The sequence below is a fragment of the Aethina tumida genome, chromosome 2 (genome assembly GCF_024364675.1).
Source record: "Aethina tumida isolate Nest 87 chromosome 2, icAetTumi1.1, whole genome shotgun sequence".
Taxonomy (NCBI): domain Eukaryota; kingdom Metazoa; phylum Arthropoda; class Insecta; order Coleoptera; family Nitidulidae; genus Aethina; species Aethina tumida.
Genome location: NC_065436.1, coordinates 26285964 through 26312161, shown reverse-complemented (window position 1 = coordinate 26312161; position 26198 = coordinate 26285964). Strand labels below are relative to the sequence as shown.

General features: G+C 30.0%; 1 long non-coding RNA gene across 4 annotated transcripts in view; it reads right to left on the bottom strand.

Annotated features, from left to right (window-relative positions):
- Positions 1-8262: 8262 nt before the first annotated feature.
- The window catches only part of LOC109604802 (uncharacterized), a 75268-nt gene continuing 57332 nt past the window's right edge, over positions 8263-26198 (bottom strand). For all 4 annotated transcript variants that reach the window (XR_007547331.1, XR_007547332.1, XR_007547330.1 and 1 more), the window contains 3 exons: positions 16310-16343; positions 12292-12387; positions 8263-9150 (listed from right to left, as the gene is read on the bottom strand). This is a non-coding gene — a long non-coding RNA (uncharacterized LOC109604802). The remainder of the gene's footprint in view (positions 9151-12291; positions 12388-16309; positions 16344-26198) is intronic.

Genomic DNA, 26198 nt, shown 5'->3' with positions numbered 1-26198 from the left:
TTTATAAAAGTTTGGATCCTAGATACCCTACAAAAACTTTCAATCACGTTGAACGTGTATTCAAATTTGTCCAAAGTTGTTTTAAAGATAAAAATGTTGAGATTCTCGATTGGCCAGCGTTCGGGATTAAATGCAATTTAAAACTTGTGGAACTACATGTAATCTCAATTAAAACCCCAAAAAGCAAATTTAGATGAATTGTGGTTATTAATTGAAGAATCGTTAAATTTAACGGTACTAAATAAAATATTCATAAAATATAATAATAGAAAAAAATATATTTCAAGTCTGTTACTTCTGTAATAAGTGACATTTCCCATTTATTTTGTTTAAAATTTAATTTAAGTAGAAATTATTTTGATTTATGTACAAACTGAATAATGGGAGAAAAAATATATTGTAATTATTTTGAATAAAATATTAAATATTTTGATTTAATTAGAGGTGTACATTTCCGAATTAACGTTAGTAATTAACATGTCTGTAATTAATTCTCAAAGAGAATAAATTAGTAGATGAATATTGGTACTGTTGACTAAGCAAACTAATATTATAAATTAAAATTTTCATTATATTATTCTGAAAAATTTTTGAGTGTAATTAAAATTTATAAATTTCTTTTTGAGTCTCTGTCATAGAATTCAGATAATAAAATAATTAAAATTTGTATAATAAAACAAAATGTATTAGAAAAATATTCAATTTAATATAAAATATTTTAATTTAATATAAAATTGTTATAATTATTTAAAAGAAAAATAAATTCATAATTTTTATTAAAAAATTATAAATTTATTGGATGTCTCTTTTAGTTCCTTATAAACATCATATATCAGTTTGAATTCTCAGTTAATAATGTTACCAATTAAAAAATTTAAGCCTTAATAAAAACACTTAATAATTTGTTTATACTAATTATGGAATCACATATTAGGTATAACATTTTATTTTGAGGTAATTTTACAAAAAATGTACTAACTATTTACACTCCTGGACAAAAGGTTGGAAACATTAAAATTGAATTGCTTATTATTCGTATAGTGAATGATTTAAATTAAATTACTGTTTTATCTCTGTTCTAGAAATTATTAAGATATTATAATGTAAAATAGAATTTTCAAACAAAATAACCATTAATATTCTGATGATTAACCATCAGCTTGTATGATTGCTGCACAATTTTTGTTCATGGAAACAACCAATTGTTTTGTAAATTCTGGAGATATTTTTTGCCAATGCATTTGAAGTCTTTTCAGTAGCTCTGTCTTATTTTTATTGCGTGCTGCCACATATTCCGTTCCAAATAATCCCAAAAATATTCTATAAGGTTTAGATCCGATGATTGTGAAGGTCATGGCAAAACTTACTTACTTACTCTGGAACAATCTGAAACAGATCTACAAGTGTCAAATTTATTCACAAAGTCTACAGTTTAATTTGTTTTTGTAAGGCCATTGGGATTTGCTTTCGCTTTGGCATGATTAAAACTAATATTTTTAATTCGCACACTACAATGAGAAGCTAAACAATACTGGTAGATGGTAAAAATAAATTAAATTTAAGGAATTTCCAAATTTATGTCTTGGTAAAAAACTGGGTCTTTGTCTACTTCTTATAATATTTTTTATAATACCGAAATAATACACTGTGTATTATTATTATTTTATATTTTAATATAAAGAGCGTTTATTTTAATATTATTGTTTATTACGATTTTAAACAATTATATCTTAGGGTTTCCAAATATTTGTCCCGGTGTGTATGTATTATAATTTTGGTTAAATAATTAAGATTACTTAAAACATCTGAAAATGTGTTATTAAGAATTCAAACGGTCTTATTAATCATATTTTTAAACGATTCTTGGAGTCCATTTGCAACAAACAGAAAATGTCGCTAATGATGAAATTTCCTGTTGTCGCATCGCACCGTATCAGCAATCTCGGAATCCGGCTCTGATTTTCGCATGCAGCCATCTTAATTGCAATTTTTCCGTATCTGCCTCGACCATCGGAGTGGACATGCACCGGCCTCGGCATATGAGCAAAACAAATTACGCGATAATTAAAGCCAGGCAATCAAGCCGGCGCGCGAAGATCTACCGAACGCGGCCTCCGGAATGATAGGCGGCGCGAGTTCACAGAATGCTTATCTGACGCACTTCCGGTCAGATGGAAAAATCGTACGGAGCAATTTTGCTGACCGAAGGCGATCGCATTACCTTCTTAACTTTGTAATTTTTTTTTAGTGGTTGGGGCACATTGTGTCCGCGTACATCTGTACACTGCTGACTTCCTTTACCATTATCATCTATGTAGGTTGTTTGTCGCATGCAGGTGTTGATTGCACTATCTGGGTTTATTAGGAGAGGAAGCGGGACTTTTAGCTGAGGTGGAAATTGTCTTGTTTACTTACTTAAGATGGGGAATATGACACATAGCTCATTGCAATTGATTTATTGTTTCAAAATAATGAAGGAAATAGAAAATTTGATTAATTATTTTTGTTACTTGTTAGTTTGAATCAAAATATCGTTGGTTTATATATACTACCTTTTGAAAATCATATTAATTGGTCTTCATTAGAATATTCTACCTAGATATTGAGAAATTCATCATTTTATTTAATTAATAATATCTTTCTATTAAAACCTAACCTAACTGAAAATATTACATTTCTAATCCCTAGCTTATCTTATTACTAATATTCAACGCCTAAGATTAAGATCGACAAAAGAAATAAAAATATTGTGACAGGAAGAAAACAGTGTTTGTTGGTAAATATCATTATGTTTCATATTTCTATAATTTAAATTATATACAATAAGGTCCGTTTAAAATTATACATAATTTTTTTGTCCGATTTTAATAAACTTTTTTTCAATTGTAAAGTATGTGGTTATAGACAAAATATCACTATTTTTGGCCCAAAACCAAAACCTACTGAGTAATTAATTTAGCCATAAAAATTGAAAAAATCGTACTTGCAAATTTTTTATAGAAAATATATAAATACACCATTGGATGTCTGGAAAAATGTACTGTAGACAAAATTTCACGTTTTTTGGGTAAAAACCAAAATATGGTAATTTTTATACTATACTTCTATTAAAACTGTTAAATATCAAATTTACTTGTGGCTTTTCCGTGGTAGAATTATTGAATAGTGTGTGCAAATTACCCCAAAAAAATTTATTGGGAAAACACCATCTTGGTGGAGGTAAAAAAATGGGTATTAAGAGTATTAATGTAAATATTGTATTGCTAATATAATATTCCAATATTGATAAAAAATAAGATAATTCTGATTGATTTAATTTTGATATTTTTGACAGTCTATTCCAAGTATTTAATTGATAAAAAAGATATAAATTCATAAAAATAATAAAGATTTTCAATTTTTTTCAGAATTATGAATAAGCATAATTTGTTTATGAGTTTTGGTGCAAAAAGCATGAAATATTGTTTATAAGTTTATTGTTTATTCATGCTTTACAATTGAAAAGAAAAAAATATCAAAATCGAACAAATTTTATGAGGGTGTCCAAGGTTTTGGCCATTTTGGACGCGCAGGTTTTAGTTGACACTCGTTTTTGTTAAAATCACCTATCTTATGGGGTGCTTCATGCAATGCACAGTCTCATATCAAAATTATTTAGTAATTTTTGATCTTAGCCAAAAAACGAGACCTCTTACATATGTATTAGTATTTTTATGCTTTAGAATTGAAAAAAGGTTTGACAAAATCGGACAAAAAATTTTATGAGGGTGTCTCGCTTTCAAAAGGGGTACGTTGTATATGTAAAACAAAAATTTCTACATTTTTGCTATAAACTAGTGTAAGATGTCCTTTTTCTTCTGTCACGAACACTAATTGGACCCGAATGTTTACCTCCAAACTACACTTAAGAAATAATACGTAAAAGTAGTCGTTATCACAATCCCTTCAGCTTAACGATTATGTTCTTGGTCGTGTTTAGAGAAAATTTTATGATTCAAAGGGCAAGTCGTAAAACTAAGTGTAGGTCTAGCACCAGACGTTACTTGTATGATTCTCGAGCATATTCCTACTGGTCTGGTGCGTGATTTATGGGTTCTTTTAATTTTATTATCAATATTAGTTTTAATGATCACCTCACAATTTATGTTTATATTATAGTCGATAAGATTGCATTGAAACCAGCTAAACGGTAGTCAAGTGTGCTTTTTAACTGCACCAGTTGCCCGTTGACCGATTTAACCACCCAAGAAGACCATAAAATTTCAGTAAAAAAGTCTCGCCACTTTTTCTAGATTAAATCCAATTAAAACGATTAAAACAACGACATATAAATTAGTAATTATTGGTTTTGTTAATTCTAAATTGATAATTATACGTCAATATCACATTTCATTCATTATCCTTCACTTCACATTAGTAAACAAATAATTTCGACCGCTTTCAATACCAAAAGTTGCAAGTCAGCCAAAAAAAAACTCTCTGACTCGACGTGATGTCATTTTTTTTATTTCATCCGAGATGAAATCGAATCACAATGGCATTTGATTTCTGTACCATCGCCGAAATGGTTTATTAATTGGCCGCGCTAAGGACAAACGGAATATACGCCCAAACACGATTGTTTTAGCGGCGTAACTAAAATTGTGTTAAGTGTGACCTCCAGATTAACGTTTCGTAACAACAATTTGGAAACAAATCTAATCCTTGGCGAATAATTGAAAATTCTGTTTGTGAAGTGCATCGTGCATCGAAACTGTCGAATTTGAATTGGAGCCAGAGTCAATGGCATCCCAATAAACGTTGGATGCAGGGTTTTCACCACATCGTTAACCTTGCCTACGAATCAATTGTGACTGGGTCTCATATTTATTTACCGAAAGATTCGGTTAACGTGTTTTGTCATCGCAATCGATGAAGAACGGAGAAAATGGTGGAGGCGTTGGATGATTGACAGTGGAGGATCTGGGGTCACACAAGTACTTTTTACCTCGAACAACTTTACAAATGTCCAAATCAAAATTATATAATTTATAGGTTTCCGAAACGTTGTTTATTTTCGTGTAAAAACTACATATCTTTGAACCTTTTAGAGTCGTTTGATGGATTAAATCAAATCACGATATGGAGTGTCTCGAAATTAACAGCACTTGAGTTTAATCTCCACCAAATGCTCAAGTAATGGGGAGTAGAATTACACTGAGAAACTTGCCGATACTCAAACTACTACGCACATATGCTTGCTACTGCAGCGGTTTCATTGTTCTTGACTTAAATTTCCTTTATCGGATAAGAAAATAACATTCTTCATTACAAAAATAATACTGATAATAAAATTATATCTAGTATTATTCTTAAACATTTGAAAGGTTCAAGTTTCCTATTTATATATTTATAAAGAGTAATTTTAAAAAGTAACGTGTGAATTTGATTTAAAGGTTTATCGTGAACATAAATTAATTTATATAAATTATCCTCCAGAATTTTGGCAAAGTGTACTTTGAAGAGATGAATCCATGTTCAATAGAACAAGATCAGATGATAAAAAATACGTTCATCGCCCTCGTAATAGTATAATAAGTTTGGGTCCCAGATACACTTGAGATACAATGGAGGAAATGTTTTGGTTTGGATTTCCTTTCCTTGGCATGGTAAAGGGCCGTCACAATAAATTATTAGTAAAATGGCCGTTGTCGTATACCGATAGAGATATCATGAGAAATGTAATGGAATTATTTGCCAACGATAATTTATCAATTAATACAAAGTTGTTGGATATTGGTTAAAAGATAAAAATCTTGATGTTCTCAATTGGCCAGTGTAAAATTCGAATCTAAATATGATACAATTGAAAACTTGTAGAACCACATGTAATCTCTATTAAAACACCAAAGAGCATAAAATTTATATAAATTGTGGTGATTAATTGAAGAGTCGTGAATTTTAATTTCAAACGACTATTGTCGATATTTCCTTGAATCTTTGCCTGACCGTTTACAGTGGTTATAGCTAACAAAGGGTATTCAACAATATATTAAAATTATTTTTTTTAAAAGTGTGCAATATCTGTAACGAACCACAATTCGCATAAGACTTAAATAGAAATTATTTTGACTTTGAATATTGTGTAATTATTTCGAATAGATTTTAAAGTATTTTCAATGCATTTAGTTAAAGGTGTTCGTTTCCTAACTAACGTTAATATACTGATGTGTGCTATTTCTAAGGCCACCACCGCAGATAATGAGATAATTTTGAGATAATTTAATAATCGAAACATTTTGGAAAGCTCAATTTTTGACAAACATTTTAAAGGCAAATTAAAATTATGGTTTCAATATAAAATATTATAACATATTATCTTATCCTAAATTTTAAATCAGCTGAATATCAATTTTCATATACATTTCGGAAACTGTGGGAGATCAAAATGAAATTGATAAAAGTTAAAAAATGAGCTCTGGTAATTTCCAATCAGTCTGGAAATATTCGTAATAGCCAAAGTCAACAGATTTGGGAGACCTAATATTTTATACATATATTAATTGTGTAAAAATGGAAAACAAGAAACCATTATAAAATTAGTTTCATCACAAATTTATTTTTGTTGATATGCACATGCTAAGTTACTAAATATTTCTTTGTGTATATATCGTAAATATCGTTTTGAAAAAATCTAAGATAATTTTATGAATGGATTTGTGTATGTTAATACACGTGTATTAGTACACGTTTAATACACATTATTGCAAAATATATTGCACAATTGTTTTAAAATTAAAAGTATTCATTAAATTGCACAGATACCATAATATTTGAAATTATTATTTACAGAAATATATTTTTAAAAATTTGATAAATGATTTGCAATAATTAATCATAAATCAGTTATTGCTATTAATTAGTCTCAGATTATGAAGACTAAACAAGACAATCAGAAAATATTTTTCATTACTGCCCTGCTTTCTACCTGACACCCTAGACAAGGAAAGAGTCTATCATTCTTGATACCAAATATACTATATGCAACCAAGTTTACAAATATATATAGTATTAGTGAAAAAATAAATTAACCACTTTAAATTTAAATATATTTATTTAAAAAATAAACATAACATTTGTATTATTTTTTACTTTATATTACAATTTTCTTAATATCTTAAATCAATATTAATTTTTATATACTTGATACTTCACAATTTGAAAAAGGATTTGAATTGTTTCCAAACGTTTGAAGTAGAATTATTAAAAAGTATAAATTAAAATCAATATGTGTTGATAAATTTTACACCATTTAACATTTAGCCAGGAACACTACAACCCTGATTATTTATTGTCATTGATTAATTACGCTACAGGTATAATGTTTTAAATACTTCTCACACAACTGAGATAAAATATTATTTTATTGAAAATTAGGCAAGAAAATAATAATTTTAAGTAGAAAATTAACAATATTTTCATGCTTGGTTCCTACCATCTAATATTTACACATAAATTACAGTTTTTGTGTTTATACTGGATTGATATTTTTATTTTGAAATAATTATTAAACGAATTAAAAAAATGCGAATGATTCTCTGTATTTATCGAAAAATTATTTAAAAGAATTGACATTTTATTTTTAAATCAAAATATAGTCTATTAGACTATATTTAATAAGTTTTTTGACATTGACTACAACTAACTTATATGTTAATTTATTTATTAATAACTATATTGACTGGCAAATAAAGTACATTTAAATTTAATCACAAAACCAGCTGCTGCAGTAACCAGTAATTCATTCATTTATACGTCCCTGTATGTTCTCATGTGATTCATTATTAAACGGTTGATTATATCTCCTTTCAAACTTATGGAAAATTCAAATATATACCTGGGATAATATTATATAATGTTGAATGATAAGAAATAATTGTAATCAGAATTATAGATTGCAAATTTTAGATAAACAAATTAGTTCATAATGCAAATTTCATATTAATGATTTTAGAAAATGTTACTCTAGCCTATGTAGCAGAAATTGTTTTAGAAAATATGTAACTGAACTTTATTATTTTTGATTAAGTAATTTATACTGTTACGATCTGTGAAGCAGATTAAAGGGATTGTTTGTTTCATTACTATTTTATGCAAATTGTAATATAATTTTAATTATTCAAAGTAAAATTATATAAAAAATAAATATAATATTCTTATTACCATCATATTATTTAAATAATAAAAATATTAATACATACAAATTTAAGAAAAAGAAACACATCAATTAAAAAATTTTTATTAAAACATTTTTACATACCATTCATACGACATACATAAAACACGACATAAAGCAAACACAATAAATTAAGTCGAAAGTAAAATATAAAATTTTTTATATTAATTTAATATTAATTTTATTATACCTAGATAACAGCCACATTAATAATTATACAAATAGTATGTGACTTAATTACAATGTTTAAATAAATCCTAGTAATTTTTTATGAATTAAATTAGTATAAAGTTAAGCCTAAACAATTTTTGTAGTCCTTGCTGGTTTAATTCTTCATTTCGTTGTGATGACAAAGCGATAACAAAATCAGCTTTCACAATGATCTCATAAATAAATAAAATTATAAAATCACTGTGAAAACCAATTTCGTCTGAAAATCCCACGCAGATCCTCCACCAATTTTCGCCGTCCTGCACATGCAACAAAGAAAAATAATTAGACATCTACAATCATTAAAATGTAGTTGAACATTTTTGTCAAACCTGTATACATATGAAAAACGATCCGCGATTAACACCTGTCAAACGATTAACGAATTGATTTTATCTTCACAATAACCAATTGAACTTATCACGGTATTTTTAACAAGTTGCTTATATAATTAGGAGATTTTTGGACAATTTTGCGTGCCTCACGGTGTGGTTGTGTTACACGTGCGACCACCGATGTTCAACTACATTAAAACAGCCAAATAATGTGATATTTAAAAAATGATAAGAAAAAAGTTATCAATTTAAGGTTCCTTGTAATTTTTATAGAGGACGTAAAAATGCCTGTGTGTCGCCGATCCGCAGGTGTTTTTTACTTCATTTATAATATGCCGACGTCATTCGATGTACTCTTCATTAAATTCATCGTCATTATTCGCAATTGATCTGAAAAATAAATAAAATATATTATTAATTGTTGCCAAAAATATAGTTAATTGGAACATAATTTATGGCATTTATTGTCAGGGCACGTGTACAGAACTTTTATTATTTTTTAACCGTAATATTAGGAGAAGGCCCAGAAACCCACAGTTTCTTGTTAGTTGTACAATCAATTAAAACTGCTTTCTCTTAAAAAGTTATCATTTGTATTATTTATTACAACTTGTTATTTTTGTTGTCGTAACCGTATTATTGGACTGGAATTTGAACCTTGATACCTTTTATTGCAACTTGTTCGACAAGCATTTAAACTATTTAAACGATAAAGAGCGTTCAATAAATTTCTCCAACCGCAACAGAGGATGTTCCGAACATAACTTCCGGTCGAGTGCCATTGAGTTAGAACTGCGGATGTGTGAATTGGAAAAAAAAGTGGGTCACCACCTATCGACTGAACGTTATTATAAATTCAAATTACGAGTATCAATCATTTCGTTAATTGACACTAGATAAATATTAGACGAAACAATGTAACTTGGAACTTGTACTTTGCATTGCAAACTCATTCATAACGCACATTTAACATACAAAATAGCTGACACCTCGTCACTGATAGTTACTTCCGGCTAAAGTAATTCAGACGTTTCCACGAAACTTACTTAAATATTAATGGGGCAGATAAACGAAATCAGAAAAAAAAATATTAACAAAGTGCAAGAACCCACACAAAACTACACATTCATTCACTGTTTATGCTGGCCATTGAATGAATGAACAGAGTCGAGTTGAAATTTTTTATCAATATTGACCAATAAACGCGATTACCATATCAACAGCGTTGGTCAAGAGCTATTTTGGGCCATTCGATAATCACGTTTGGCCGGTGTGACGCAGGGTGCCGTTCTGCAAATGTAGAGAGGATGTGGTCAGGATAAAAGCTAGGAAAAGCATTGGACGGCTAGCCAAACGCTCTTTGTCTGGCCACTAACGGTTTTATATCAGCGCCATTCTTATAACCACCGTGTTTATAAATATAATTATTTTTACCATGGTGATTTAAAATCAGCGTATTCCAGTTAAGTTAGAATCATCTACTGCATGTTAGCAATATTATTGGGGTTACATAGTAATAATTTAACACCAAAAATAACTTTAATAATAACTTAATATACGTACTTCCTTATCAGTGACGATAACTGACAAAATGCTTTTCGGTTTTTTTTTGAGAAATAGACAGTTTTATTTAATATTTTTTGATTGCATAAAACTTTTTTTCAGAATCCTTTAGTTTATTTCTTATTATTTTTTAATTTGATATGTTAATGCATTGAAAAATTTAAACAATTAAATATTGTTCTTGTGTAATGTAACACTCTCGACTGACAAAATGTTTCTTTTTGTTTCGAGATATGAACTCAAAGTTCAATTCAAAAAGTGTTTAATCCCTTTGATGGTATTAAAATTGTAACTTAACCTTGATAATTGTTTATTAAAATTAAATATTTTTTTGTGTTAAAACTTCCTTGTCAGTTTATTTTGAGATATGTGATCTCAAATTTTATTTTAAATTTTTTAATTACTCTAAAGTATATTATTTTATAATGATTTATTAAAATTATATAATTAAATGTTTCTATCAGTCCCAACCAACAAAATATTTTTCATTTTTTTTTAATTTGTCTTCGATTGTAAAGTATGAAAATATGGTATAATATTCTAAATTATTGAAGTATAAGATAATTTATTTTATTTTTGACAGTCTACTTAATTATATAAAAAAATTTTATAAAAAATTTACTAGTACTATTTCTTCAATTTTCATGCCTAAAAATTAATTACCCTGTAAGTTTTGGTTTTTGGACAAAACACGTGAAAGTTTATTTAAAAGTACATATTTTCATGTTTTACAATGCAATAAGAAGATTTAAATTTTCATTGCATAAAACTATACTTCTTTTGACGATTTGTCAGATTTTATTACACAAAAATATATTAGTATAAAGAAAATATTACATACCCCGCTATACAAGTTAATTGTTCATCACAAAATAATCGTTATCTTAGTGTCACAAGTTAAAGATGAATATAAAAATTCATCCATTTATTCAAACATAGCATGTTGAGATTATATTGGCGCCACTAGTAAATAGTGTTCGAAGAAAACACGGTCGTTCTACTACTAACTGATAACTTGATAATATAAAATTCCGAGACGATGTTATCTAATCGAAAACGCACGACTAACGTTCATAAAACTATTATTTAGAACAATTTTGAAGAATAAATCGTACTCCATACTTTCTCATTCGAATCAAGAATACACCATTTCATAACTTATCCAAACAAATGTCGCAAAGATAAATATGTAATAACCGTTTCCTGTTATTAAATTACAAAGATACAATGTCACATCATTAGCTGTTTCGCTCTAGATCAGCTGACAATCCGGGAAGCACGGAATACGGTACAAATAAGGTTGTAGGTCATCAAATCTAACTTATCGCATTCCATACATATTAGCAATAGCCCATCTTTGGTCACCCTGTAGTTTCGAATACGATTTTAATTAATTCAGCGTCATCTACTGAGGCCACACCGAAACCGTAAGCATATTGCAGGAATCTGGCAGTTGATAATCGCGCTTAACGGCACCGATGAACAGATGGCGCCGACGGCACTGTTTCTACAATCCATTTAAACGGGCAACTGTAAGCCGATTTCACGACGCCAATTGATCGGAATGTGGACAATAAGCTATTTATAATACAGGATATTGCGTTACCATGACATAATAATATCCGGAGTTGACATACACACGCTGGGACAACAATGTACTCGTGAGAAAGTTCGGCGGAGGTCGCAGAAATGCAAACGCTGCAACTGCGGTGGTTCCCCTGTGTTACTAACTCAAAAATATTTCATGTAATCTTTATAAAACAAATTGTAGTAAATTTTATTGTTAATTTTAAAGCTTCTAATAGTTTTATTCGATTGTCGCAGATGTGTGACGGAAGTTCTCAAGAAAAGTATACCGACTTCGTCAGCTAATTTACAGTTCGCATTCCTTACTTTGACCTTTGCAGTGACCCAACAAATGTCAATTTATCTATAAATGCTCTTCCTCGAAAATCAGTCTATATTTACCATTGGCGTTCTTCTATTATCCACATTAAAATTCCTCCTTCCCGTGCATTGTTTGACTAACGATTTTCGGTTACGTCTTGGTCTGCGCTCAGGAATCTGCAACAAAACAAAAAACGGTGCGTTAATGACGGACACGAAACGAAACACAAAAAGAAAAAAAAACCGTCCGATAAATTCTTCGCGGAACCGACAGACAACTGTTGTAACAATATCGGCTTTCACAACAACCGTATTGTTTTAATCGGGCGAAGCTTGAATGAACCGAGAGAGCGGCTCTTTAAAAAGAGAAGCGTTTTACAGTTACAGTCGAAATTCGTTATTTAAACAAATAGCGCTTGAGCGGTTGAATGAATTCGAAATAGGGCAAAGACCTAGACCCCGAGTAGCTGTTGACTCGCACGCATTCCTCCGTTGGTCGGTTTGTCAATGGGACCACTCTCTCGAAATCGGACCGACACCGAAAAATCATCCGTTACAGTGCAAACAATGTCCCAATTCGTTTTGTTGTTTTGATCAATTCGTATTTGTGTTTGTTTCTAACAGAATGGATGATCAAGAATGTATTAATTACTTGAATGAATTGGTTGGAATACCATCGAGATTTAGAAAGTCTTAATAATTTTAACGGAATATTTGGTATTAAATCCGTAAATAAAATGTTTGGAAAGAAGTTATAATTTCGTCCATCGATGAATTTTAATAAGTCTGTGTTCAAAAAAATGAAAAAATCTTTCTGATAACATCAGAAATTAAAATCAGAAAGTTAACATCAGAAATTTTGTTTGTATAGTGATATCAGTTTCTAAATGCTGATATAAAAAAGATATAGATGAAAATTCTTTCTTTGAAGTATAATCTGTTTTAATGTTTAACATGATATCATAGCTTTATTTTAAGAGATTATAATAAAAAATATGGTAAATATTGTCATGATAAATAATCAAATGCATCAAAAGAACCATTAACTGATAAATTAGAAAGAAAAATTGATTTTTTTTATGCTAATGGTGAGTTTCTAACATCGCAATGTTTGACAGTGTTTATATACTGTTGCCTCTTTCAAAATTATACTAGATAATAATTTTTTAATACTTTTGTTACCCATTCAAGGAATTTTTAAATAATGATTTTCTCATTGAGTATAATTATAACAAACATAAAATGGTCGTCAAGACAAACAAGTAACAACAGAGCATAAACCTAAATAAAGCGAAGAACATAAATGTTGGAAGATGCTGTAATTTCTCGGAGCAGTTTATTACATAAGCCCGAGAGTTAGTTCAGCGAGAACCCGTTCTGGAAAAAGATAAGTCGAAGAATGCTTGGAATGTCTCATACAGCTTTATACAAATATTTACCTTATAACAATAATCAGGTACATCAACTGTACCAAACAAGAAATAGTTTAGTTGAATACCACTTGTTTGACTGCATTGCATGCGCACATGCGAGTAAATTTTACTAATTACGCTTATTGGTGCGGAATGAACGACTATTGATTGATTTTAACACGGGAAATCGTGAGAAAACATCGACCAAGAAATATTCGCAGATGTTAACCTTGTGGGCAAACAATAGCACGGTGGTAATTTCTTTCCTGACCAACAATGCTCGTGTACGCGCATCTCAATTGTGCGATAAAACCTATTACATCTTTTATAAGAAAACACAACGGCAATGCTGAGGAGGAAGCTTTCATTAAATTGTTGCTAGCACGAAATACCAGAGCCAAAGTCGGTCAAGGTTGGTTTATGTGACCGCATTCCTCGTATTTGTCGTACATTTTTTAAGAAGGCAATTCTATTTGTACTAATCAGACGATAATGCAAATCCGAGCCCACGACCGACGCAAATAAGCGAACGACATTATAAAAACTTAAATAATGAAGTTGTTGTTCTGTTTCGTAACGACCAGTGCTGGGAATAAACACGACGATAAATTGCAGAAGCATATTTCTCGGTTTTTCAGAGGTCGCAAATTGCGAAATTCTTCGCCCGGAAACCGAGCCACCTTTTTGTTCCGGTTTCCAGTTCTGTTTGCGCCGGCACCGGACCTAAACAAGGTTGCAGCATGCCTAGACCGAACGGACTGTGGTGAGCTACGGTAAGGTGCCGCATCACATTTCCCAGAGTGATCGGTGGAAAAAGTGGCTCGGCACCGCCGCGAGGCTCTCCACCCAAATAATCCGGTGTGAGGCAGGAATGCGGCGGGCGCAGCAGTAGGTGGCATCCCCCCGAATCGGTCGCCTCTGATGTTACCGCACACCTTCACACACACACACACACACGGGCCCCCACAACTGCCTTCACCGCACACCGCAGTCGGTGAGAACTAATCACGGCAGGACCGGATTTGGGACCAACATGAATCGTGCCGAATTTTACTCGAATGCTTTGTTAAAACTTGCTTTTCATAAAGAATTGTTTACTATTATACGGTATTTTACCTCGTAATAAGATTATAACAGTATTGTTATAAAAATTATATGAGGTAAATTTTGTTGAAAACTTTAATTTAATTCAGAATTAATTTCGGTGCGTGCTACAAATAAAAAATTTACGCTTATTATTTATTCTTGTAATTAATTAATTAATTATTGTAATTAATTTTAACCGTTTCTTAATATAATTGAATAAGTTTTTTACGTCTTACATAAAGTGGTGCAAAAAAAGTATGAATTATTTAAAAAAAATGGATTTCTGTTCCCTGGGATAACAAGACAGGACGTTCACGAAAAACCACTTCCAAGGGAGACAAAATTAAAAAAGGCTCTCCCTCAAAGATTCAATTTAATCTATGATAATAACAGAACAGTGGGATATTGATGGCCAAGTTGCAGTGAAAAAAACCACTGCTATCATAGAAAAACGGAGCGTCCCGTCAAGTGAAGGGTAAAATGGATTGTTTTCACCACAGAAATTCACTGGAAAACACCATGTTTTCAACAGACAACTACCCCAAACATACGTCTAAAATTATAAAAGAGTAGTTTCTAATGAAACCACCAACCGTGTTTGAATGTCTGTCTTAGCCCACGATTTAAATCCTATTGAGCACTTTCTTCAAACTTCTTTAAACCACACAGGAGCAGTAGAAACAAATTTCTGTAGCAGAGATTGGTATATTCTATGCCTAAAATATGCCAAGCAGTAATAGATGACAAAATAATGAAATATTTGGATTATTGTAAAGACTTTATGAATATTAATAAAATATTCCATACTTTTTCCAACACTGAATGTGTGTATAATCAAATTTTGGTCATAAAAAAAAGTTTAATATATTTTATCTTAATATCCTTGACTACAACAGTCACAAATGTCTCTTAGGTTAAGGTCAGCAAAAAGGTTGCAATAAATTAAATTTATTCGTTGCGGAAACCATTTCGGAATCCGGCAATATCCATATTGCGTTACAACATATTTTTTGAGAAGGCAATATTTTTAATGCTGTACATAAAATCCGTCAACTTTGCCGCATCTAAAAGCCCCAAATACCATTAATTATGAATTGAAATTTGTGTCGAAGTATTTTGGTTACAAGATGCACGTAAATAGTCAATCAACCCCTGAATAGGACCAACACTCACACTAACGAAACACCCGGAATCCGGAGCGATACGCAATGTGGATCCGATAGACCTGATGTTTAATTTATAAACATTAATTGAGACCACACAATATGCCTCCACGGTCGATAACTTGGACCGGTATCTGTAACAGCGGCGATAAACATCATCGCACGACTTTTTTTTTTATTTTGTGCCGGACGCATTTTTTTCCTCTTGGCCGCTAATTAAATTGTTCGAAGGCTGTTTTAGGACTGTTGTGTTGCATAAAATTAGATACGCGACTTCTGAAACGGGTACGCTTAGTTTTAGATATCAGTTATTAAAATTAGTTTAAATTAACGAAGAACAAGCGAAAATCTTTAATTAAGCAGATGTTGAGACGGTTGTCTGTCTGGATTCCGAAGAATAGACGAACTGGCGCATTCGCCATTTTATTGACAACTTACCAGTGTACGTTTATTTTGAAGTTCCAAAAATCATCTGCAACAAAAATGACGTGAAATATTAGTAAAGTAGTAAGAAATGAATGAAATTTAAATATGGGGCAGAATCACAAGAACAAGAACACGTGATCATTGACCTTAACTTAATAAAACTCGATTATTTTAATAACCTAATCAACCAAATTATGTTCACTTTAATTCAATTAATCATTACACTCCCTCCTATCTATAAAGTTCCATATTCATACGTCAAATAATAGAAAATTATCGTTTACAATAATTAAAATTCACGATAAGGATAACAGATTATGTTTGAGCATTACGGTTTTTCGTTCTAAATTAAAATAATGGCAGTAGAAACATTACTAAATGCATAATGCATGCCTACCTAATTATTTTTACACAAATTTACTTTTTATCTTGAATAATTATGAAACAACAAATATTTAAATTACACATTCAAAATGCAATATACCTCAGGCGCCAACTTTAAATATTTATGGCTTCTGTTGCCGTTTTTTGCTTAACAAATCAAGGCATCATTCGTAGAAAACAATATTCAGACTACATTACGATATCAGATATTAAAATAGGCGTCGTCGTTTGTAATGTTCTTGGCATGAGTAGAGTTTTATGTAATTTCAATGTACCCACGACGTTTGTGTTAATAGGAAGACATTCTAATTAAGTAAAAGGTAAAATGTCATCAATCACGAAAAATTTTAACGTTCAGGGTGGGCATCACAACAGTTGCGCACCACAGAATATAAATAACGATCGGTCCTGACAGCCGAATTATTTCATTTCCGAGGAGAAAGCCACATTTCATTAATGTTAATTTTATTAATTTAAGATAAAATCGGAATTTATGGTATTCTGTTTCGATCAAAAACAAACAGGTTCGGCTTTTCCTATCAAAGACCCCGAAGTAACTTCGGTTTTAACAGTATTTTTTTTTAATTTAATGAGCTTTAATATGTTGTTTGAAAGGAACGGAATTCCAGATATCGTACCGAGGAGTGAGCAGCCCAACGAAAATAACGGTGCCGCACGAGACGAGCGTGAAACTCGACTTTTACACACAAAACATTTCGACATTTCGTCAAAAACGACAATGGGTGGTGCGACTGAAATGTACACAATTTCCCCCCTCGAATAAAATTGTAAATTTATATCTCGTCGCCGGTGGAATGCGACGCGTTACTTCTGACCGCCGCGCGTACGGTTTGTCTTCGGCGATTTACGAAGCACCGCTCGAGGAATGCGCTATTAAGAAATAACATGTCCAAAATATTAAATGCCCGACGATAATCTACTTCGTACGTGAAGGAAATACTTGTAGGATCGCTCTTGGCCGCATAAATATTTATGTAGGCTGGCTGCGAAGTACAACGAAAATTTTACTCTGGGTCTCATGCTGCCGCTGCGGTCTAAAAATAATTAATTTGTGTGTGTAATTTGTTTAAATGACATAACTTACTACGAATTTGCTGTGTACAAATAAGTGTTTTAAGAAGATTGAAAAACAAATATTTCCACTAAATTGTTAAATTTCTTTACGATATTATATATAAAGTCTGTATTTTTTTGTTATATGTATATACCGCGTGACAACGAATCCATAAGACAAGGCATAACTTCTAGGGTACTCGGTATGTCAAAATGAGATACCTATACCAGGTATATGGGATGGAGGGAGGTGAGTTTTCGCATTTTTCATCTTTCGGTCGTCCAAAAATGTAAAAATATACTGGGTATTTCTAGTAAAACCATTTTGATATATTGAATGTCCCAAAAGTTTTGTCTTGTAATAATTATTAATGGTTATAAATTATTAAATTTATGAATAAACGGAATTAGTAACAAATTAACAATGTCTAATTTATGTAGTTGTAATGAAAATATTTGAAACAATGATTTTAACATTGACAACATATTTTTAAAAATAATAATTAACAAAATTTTAATTAATTTATATATAATATTAAACAATTATTATAAAAAAATATATTTTTAATAAAATTTGTTTTGATAAATATTTTCCAAACTTCCAAATGTGAAAATAAATAATTATAATACAATATTGAATAATTATTATAAAAATATTTATTTTAGTAAAAAAATTTAATAGTTGAAAGTAAAAAATACTTTTTCTAAAAGAAATTGTGTATAAATATAAAAAAAATATTTTATTTTTTATTTGATTTCAAATATTTTGTGATAATATAATTAATAACTTGGTTTATTTTTATTAAATTTAAAAAATATATTAATATTTTGTAAAATATTGAAATTTCTAATTTATTATGTTGTTTTTAAAAAAGTTAATTTTAATTATTATTTACAAAATCTGTTAAAACTAATTTTAATATTTACGAATTAAACTCCTGAAGTTTAATTTATGATAACATACTACGTCAAATTTAAGTGAGATTTTTTTAGCAACAACCCTCAAAAATAAGATATCCACAGATACACACATAAAATTCTATTAAATTAGTGAATGACCAAGTGAGTGGTTTTGCTGCATTCTTCACATCCACCGTATAAATATTTAAACGGCCGATGGCCTCAATTGCCAACCTTGCGGTACATTTTATTGTCGCCTTCCTAAAAACTGCATAAATTGCCTTTTTCGGTTCGTATAATTAAAACCGACTAGTTAATTTATTATTTGTGAGGGAAACGGACATTCGGACGTAAAACTTATTTAAATCTAACGCATTGAATATTTTAGAATGGTTTGTAAGTAGATGAATAATAATAGGACCTTGTGTATAAATTAAACAAATAGGCATCGGGAGGGAACCTTGACTCGGTACTTGTGTGTAATGTTATTTATTTATGTACGATTTTTGGAAGAAATTAGGAACAGTGGTTGCATTTAAAAGTGGCTAAATAAATATTTACATTGATATGAAGCAAAAGTACGGAAACGATGTACGATGTCGTATCTCTTGTGTCGAGAATTCCTTAAATTCTACGTGATATTTAATAACATTTGAACAAGATACAACCATTTAGTCGACCATTTGTCATAGGTGCAGTAAATTTCTACTAAGTAAATTTATGACCGATAGACAAATGTATTAAATTCTTGTGTTCCACACATTCCTCAACAGTTTCCCAAGAATATTTCACTGAAGCAACATTTATTTTAAGATGAATAATTATCGAGGGACTTACAAATACCTCTATCTACAACCACCACCAGAAACTAGATCAAGCCGTTTCGATATTTAGCAATAGGAAATTGTTGCGCATCGAAAATAATAGGTCCGGAATGTGGACGGTGTGCGTTAAGCAGCGGTCCATCAAGGATTTCGTGTTAAAAAGTTAGAGCCGGCAAGTGCAATGATCCGAAGAATGGCCTGCGAAGAATGCAGCCTGCTGAAGAATGCAAAATCAACAGAAAGATAACTAAGACTCGTTCGAACTAATGTGCCGTCAGCAATAAACCATTCGAAGTACCGATCATGTGTCTTGGCTAATATCACTTCAAACAGCCAAATGGCAATCAAACCGTTCTAAAATCTAAATAATCGCCATTTTTATTGCGCAACGTGGATTCTTGACGACCGGCTTTTGCGAGAGAGAAACCGACGATGGAGTTCTTGTGGTCAACGCTTAAAATTGCTTGGGTTATTGGCTGGAAACTAATCACTATTGGAAAATGCTTATATTGACTAATCATAATAGCAACATTCATTTTCGCATTAATTCTAAATAATAAAAAATAACTTAAGACATATTTCATGTGAGAATTTATGGCTGTTACAAATTTTGAAACATAACAGAAACGTCCATAAAAATCATTTTAATTACTCAATCTCAATTCAAATACTTCTCAAAAATAATGATTTCTATACAAGAATATGAAGTAGTGACATCTGAAATAATCAATATAAAAACTGAAATTAGAATTTTATTAACTTTAAAAATGAAGTTATATTTTTACTTATTTGAACAACAAAAATAAGGAATAATTTTGTGATAATTACTGTAACCATGTCGAAAAACGAGACTTTGTGACTTTTGAAAATGATCAATATGCCAATTGTTATTTTAAAATTATTGCCTTTTAAACTATGATTTCAAGAAATGATCAAGAAACAAATTATAATTAAAAAAAAAATCAAAAAAAAAAACTCGAATTTTATTAAATTATAAAGGGAAACTGTATTCTTAATTATTTAAAAAACAAAAGCATATAATAGTTTAATGAAAAACATTTTGTGAATGATGAGTAGAAGAAATGATTAATATACAAATTATTAATTATTGAATTGTATTAAATTTAAGTAAAGCTTTTGTGATAATTCAATGATATTACTCTGTGACTTCTAGAAATTATCAAAATACAAAGTGTTATTGAAACATTATTGACTTTTTAAACTAGAATGTTATTCAATTAAAAAAATATGTAATAGTTTTGGGACAATCGCAATAATGAAGTTAACAGTCTATATAAATTCTAGAAATGATCAAGATTATAATAGTTTACTGAAAAAGACATTATGAAAATTCCAGAAATGATTAATATACAAATTATTAACTTATTATTAAATTAGAATTTTATTAAATGAAAAAGTGAAGCTATATTTTAAACTAAAATAAGTAATAACTTTGTGATTATAACAGTAATTATAATGAAAAAAGAGACTTTGTGATTTCTGGAAATAATTAAAATACAAATTATTATTGAAAATTTTATTTTTTAAACTATAATTTTATTTAATTATAAAGGGAGACTATTTATCTCAATTATTTTAACTTTGTGAATCCTAAATAGCATTAATTATTCATTTTTCTAACTACAATTTAATTAAACTAAGAGTTAAGAAAGCAAAATTAAATAATAGAATAGTTAATTTTTCTTGTAGGCAATTCTTCGTTTCCATATTTGTGTTTATGAACAACGAACTGCAGTAAATGAAGTTCTGGAACCATTAAACTAATTAGACGATTAGAATAAGCGGAACGATAACATAGTGACAATAAAATTTTCGAGTTAAATTCGTTAGTGCTCAAGTAGAGTTTCCCATTAGCGTCCAAACTTCAAAAAGACACTCATAACGATTATTACGGAGTATTTCCTTTCCCTTGTTTAGAGTCCTTAATTGCGGCGCGTTTCCCGTATCTAAATTACTAAGAAATGCACGTTCCTGCGCTATATTTTTACATTAACGTCTCATTTAAGTGGTAATTAGATTTTAGTTCGTTTCGACTATGTTATTAACCTAGGCTATTGACTGAAATGGTTTAATTTGTTTCAGACATTCGCCTCTATGAATAAACATAGTTTCCTAAAAGTCAACACTTAACGTAGATGTACAACTTATCCGTCTGTTATCACTAATTCCATTTACATAATTCGGTTACCTGGCGAAATCCTGACACTCAATTATTTTTAATTTATTCAATATTTACTGAAATCGTTGTTCGTACCGACAGCGTGACATCAATAGCCACTTTCTCAATAGAAAATTATTGTAACCTAATTGTCGCACTGTTTACAATTGCTAAATATAATTTATTAATGGTTTAATCAACTTAATTATATTGCGAACTTGTTTCTTGTGTTACATTGTGTGCAAACTGGTTATTATATTATTCATGTAAAGTTGTACAACAGATGAACAGTTGTAAAACACGTTGTGCGTCACTGTTACTTCAAATCGCAATGAGACGACAAAAGGAATTGACTGTAAAAACTTGAGATTCGCCGTCTACTAAAAATAATTATAATAATACATTTTATGGTAACACGTCTGGTCAGAAGTTTTTTAACCTCTTGTCCTTTATTTAGACAGGAAGATTAAAGATATCCGACTGAAAGATATTCAAATAATTAGTTTTTTTAGAATCTAGCATTTGTTATTAAATATTTATTATCAGGTAACGAAAGGTATTTCTTGCCTTTTACATTGTATTAAATTAAGATTTTACAAAATTTTATATTGTAGATAAAATTCAGTTTTTCCAGTAAGCAATATCAAAAAATCAGAACATAGTCGCTTGTGTTAAAAGGAGGAGGAGAAGGGTTTGATGTTCGGCGATTGGGGGGCCCGTCGGCGGCAGATCCGTCCCTGTTCCGTACGAAAGTCTGCGAGAAGGCGATTGTGTGGCCCCCGATATCTGGAGATATTTCGGAGATCGGGCGGCGCGCGTGCGCACGGACCGTGCGACTTTTTCACCGGCTCTTGTCCCACGGTCAGTGCTGCTCTCTCGGATCTCCCGCAATTTCTTCTTCGTCGGTGCCGCCGCGGCACATTCTGCCTCCTCCACCTCTTCGTCGGGGCCGAGCTCTCGCGATACTCTCATTCACTTTTCGACGGCGCCCCGTTGCCGCATCGCCCGCAAGGATTTCCCCGGCGGACTTTTAAATTCACCAGTCACGATGGATTTTGAGATATAATTTTTAATGTCTCCACGTGTTTGTACTAACTAGATTGTAAGCCAATACTGATCTGCAAATTAATATGCTCCACTTTCAGTTTAATTTCTTTGTTTTATACCGTTTATATTCTTTTAAGAAATACATTAAAGATGTTCTTCTATTTTAATATTATTTAGTTAGTTTATTTCTGGGACATTCTTAAAAATTGTTTTTTTCAGGATTTTTCATATCTGTTGTAATGGTAAACGCAATGTGACGTGGTAAAAACATTAAATATTACTTAGAGATTTTGATTTCTAATGAAAAACTTAACTGCACTTGAATGGCCGTCTCAGTCTCCCGATCTAAATCCCATTGAGCACGTCTGGGAAGTATTAGATCGTCACATCTGGACAAAAAACATCAAAAACAAACAAAAATTTTTTTAAATCATACAGGAGCAGTGGCAAAAAATTCCTGTTGACACATTCTTGAGACTGATAGATTCTATGCCTAAAAGATGCCAAACAAGGTTATGCCACAAAATATTCAAATATTTGAGTTATTGTTAATTTTTTATGAATATTAATAAAATATTCTATATTTTGATTTTGATAAATTGATTTTTTATTAAAAAAAAGGAAAAAATCTGTGAATATAATGATCATTATGATTAATTGACCAATGTTGCAGTAAATTAGATTTGTTCAGATTAGGGAAAACATTTGTAACAAATAAATAAATATTCTATACTTTTTTCCACTACTATATATACCTAAAAATCTTTTGAGCACACGATATTATAAAATGACATTTTAACTGTATCATATGGTCATTACTAATTATAAATATAAGTATTTTTATTGCTTATTCAATTTAGCTTATAATCTTCGACAAAAAATTATTAAAATTAATGAATTTAAAATTTTTTAATCTCCCACCGTTTTTTAACAAAAACTGAAAAGCTAATTTTATATTGTTTTAAAATTGTTTTTGTTTATACGTGTATAATTATAGATAATACTGTGTATGTAATTTTCGTAATTTATTGTGTATTTATATTTTTAATACGTATAGAGACACCAATTTATTTCTCAAAATATATATAAATCAACTTTTAATTCATGTTATATTTAGGAATTAATTTATTTTTTAATTTTAGTAAATTAATATTTAAAAATAACATTTTTTCTCTTTTTAACACTAAATAAATTTATTGATTATTACATCAAAATTTTTATATATATATTTTTTTAATTAATAAACTTACCTTTATGTAAGCTAATAATAATTATCAATTTACAACTTATAATAGTAATATGTATGTGTTGTAATATTTATGTCACACCATTAAAATTTACAATCACACAAAATACTTTTAAATCTTGATAAGGAAAGTAAAGGCTGGAAAAGTTAATCATAATTAGAATCCATTGTTTATCCTGGTATAAATTACATAAAGTTTTCTACACATAATCTAAAATTGTCGACCATTATTTGTGAATCCATCACTTTTTATCAGTCAGTCACTCAACTGCCAACCCATTCCCCCAAGTTCCTTGATCCCACGTCGGACCACGAACATCGACAACGCCGCATCGATAATTTTTTCATCGCCCACTTGAACCGGGCCGCCGCATGCCCGACTTTAATTATCGGCGAGTCCTGTTCTTCTTCTGGCACGACCGGCAAACCAGCGCGGCCAGAAACAACAATGCCACACTCGGCGTTTCCGCATTCTGGCGGACGGATCGCGGCGGCGACCCGTTGGCCACGCGAATTGGAGAACGGTTTTTCGGTCGGTGTTCTCGGTTGGCCGAAACCGGCCGCGGTGCGTTTCACCATTCATAAATTTTTGCGCGGAATGTGCAAGGGGGGACGGCGACGTCTTGAGCGTTCCGACCGAAATTTTGACGTGGATTAGAAAACGGTCCAATCGTAAATCGGAAGGAATAATTGTCCGATTAGCAAAAATGGCGAAGGAGCCGAACCTTTTGCGACACGAAAATAATTAAATAATTTATATAAATTGACAAATTCATGAGTCACATACGATTTTCTAGTATTAATTTACAAATTTGCGTCACCTATCAATAATGTCGCCACTATTATTGACGTGATAGAGTTGCTTAAACGGCGACTTTTAGTTTTTATCATTAAATAATTAATTACAATTTTTGTTGTTAAAAAACATGCACGGGTGATCTTTAAACTGTATCTAAAATATAATAATAAATACATTGGAAGTGTAAATGATGTAAATATTATAATTGTTTCATACGATATCTTTATTAAATTTTATTTCTATGAATCATACACTAATTAAATACATTAACTGACGTTTTTTCTTGATGTTGTTTGGTAATTGTGTTTACTATACAAATATTTTCTATAAATTTAAATCTTTTAATTGCCGATTTATTTATGAAAATATACACATTTCTTATCTGTGTCATGAAAACTGCCAGTTGTAAAAAGAAATTAATTTAATTTGTGATTTTAAACCTGGAACATTGGTTCCATGATTTTATAAAAAATAAACCTACTTTTAATATATAATTTTTGAATATATTTTTGATAACATTTTTTAATTTTCAATCTTATTTTATGAAAATATGTACATTTCTTATCTATGACGGAAAATTGCCAGTTATAAAAAAATTAGTTTAAATTATGATTTAGGATTCCTTTATTTTGCAAAAAATAAACATAATTCTAATAAATCATTTTAAAAAACAATAAATTTTTGTTAATATTCTAAATGTTTTAGTCCTTCAAACTGTTTATTTTTTATGAAAATGAATAAATTTCTTACCTATGTCATAAAATTGCTAGGTTTAAAAAAATATTTGGTGTAAGTTTTAATTTAGAATTTTTTTACTTTGGATTATAATTTTATTAAAAACGAATCATTATTTTAATAAATCGTTTTGAAAACCAATGAATTTCTGTTAATATTCATTCAACTATTAATCCTTAAACTGTTGATTTTTTATGAAAATGTATAAATTTCTTACTTATGTCAAAATATTGCCAGTTTTAAAAAATATTTGGTTCAAATTATAATTTAGAATTCTTTTACATATTAAAAATGAATCATTATTTTAATAAATAATTTTTAAAGTGCTCAAAAAAGTCTCTTTAAATTAGAAAAAGTCTCTAGAAAGAGAACTTTTAAATAAAATTATATTGGAATTTGGCAATACGCCTAAAAACCATCCTTCGTAATGTATCACGATAAATTTCTAAAAAATAAACTTTTTCGTTTATATAATTTCATGTTGCGTCTAGGAATGTTAAAAATAATTTCGGTACAAAGAACTTTGCAGTAAAATTGTTTTTCATCACTGAATTGAATACTGTTACTATAACTAGTCTTACTTTAAAATTGAACACTTCTAACTAAAAAATTGATCCAAAAATCATTGTTTAAATTAATATTTTTTACAAACATCAGAATTTTTTAATACATTATTTTTTTAATATAAAAAATATTTTATTGAGATAGAAAAA